This window comes from Plectropomus leopardus, unplaced genomic scaffold, assembly GCF_008729295.1.
Source record: "Plectropomus leopardus isolate mb unplaced genomic scaffold, YSFRI_Pleo_2.0 unplaced_scaffold12508, whole genome shotgun sequence".
NCBI classification, from domain to species: domain Eukaryota; kingdom Metazoa; phylum Chordata; class Actinopteri; order Perciformes; family Serranidae; genus Plectropomus; species Plectropomus leopardus.
Genome location: NW_024613291.1, coordinates 1 through 1,165, shown reverse-complemented (window position 1 = coordinate 1,165; position 1,165 = coordinate 1). Strand labels below are relative to the sequence as shown.

General features: G+C 38.3%; 1 long non-coding RNA gene across 1 annotated transcript; it reads right to left on the bottom strand.

Annotated features, from left to right (window-relative positions):
- Positions 1–99: 99 nt before the first annotated feature.
- Positions 100–1,165, bottom strand: LOC121963788. The gene is made up of 3 exons (XR_006107278.1): positions 1,111–1,165; positions 976–1,019; positions 100–244 (listed from the first exon to the last, which is right to left on the bottom strand). It is a non-coding gene; the product is annotated as an uncharacterized LOC121963788 (long non-coding RNA).

Below are 1,165 nucleotides of genomic sequence, written 5' to 3'. Positions count from 1 at the left end.
GAGGGTTAAATAGCTTGTGAAGGGCGTCTGAACGCAGCACAGGAACACTGATGCCAGTCCAGGCTTCAAAGGGTTAAAGATGTGATGCGTCACCGTGGGCCGACAGGATCTTCTTCATCTGGGCCTGAGTGACGGCGGGCGGGGTCCGCCTCTCGTAGCTCTCCACGTACTCCCTCCTGACGGCAGCCACATAGTGCTCCAGATTAAAGAGCTCCACCACGTTCAGGTCTCCGGTCTTATCGACCTGAAAGAACCCGTTAAAGACTTTAAACCAATTCAAAACGTCGAAGTCAACACCTCCATCCAAGAGTTTGATTCAACCTGGTGACACGCTGAAGCTCTGCAGGCTGCTTCAAACGCCAGCATACTGGGGCCATTTAAATTTAGAAAAAATATGAATAAAATAAAAAATAGAGGGCAATATTCTGTAAAAAAAAACTTTAAGGTTAATGTTGTAAATTTGCAAGAAAAAAGCTGAATATTCTCTATAAGTAAGAGTCTATAAAACTGCAAATTTTACCTTTTTTTTCCTCAGAAATATGTTTTTTTTTAACAAACTTGCAACTTTGTAACCTCAGAGAGTATCCAATATTAGTAATATTACTTTAAATAATATTAATAATAAAAAAGCAACAAACAGCATCAACAGTTTCTTCTTTCACTGATACCAGTTTGTTTTTCTGTGAGTTGAAAGTTCATTCTTTAGCTTAGAAATAATATTCAAACAAATGAATATTTTATTTTTCACGCAAATTCTCAACATTAGTTATTTTTATTATTATTATTATTAGAGTTTTTTTCAGAATATTTCCCTCTATTTTTTTTTTTTAAATCTACAATGTCCCTAACACTCGTCTTAGCTTCCAGACCTTCATGTCAACTGATTAATAAAATATAATGATATTATAAAGATAACAGATAATGCTGTAAATGTGAGCAGGTCCACAGATCCAGCAGCGCAGCTGTGAAGGATACGTCTCCGAGCGTCACCAGCAGGTGGGCCGTCTTCAGACTCAAGGCTGAGAGGAGAAAAAATACGATCATGAGCGTAAAAACGTCTCATTCAGAAGATCAGTGTCATCATTTCAATTTAGTGGAAAATAAACTGACTGTTTCCACGGACAGAGTAGCCCGCCGTGTTCAGCTTAGCAAGAACATCTTCAGC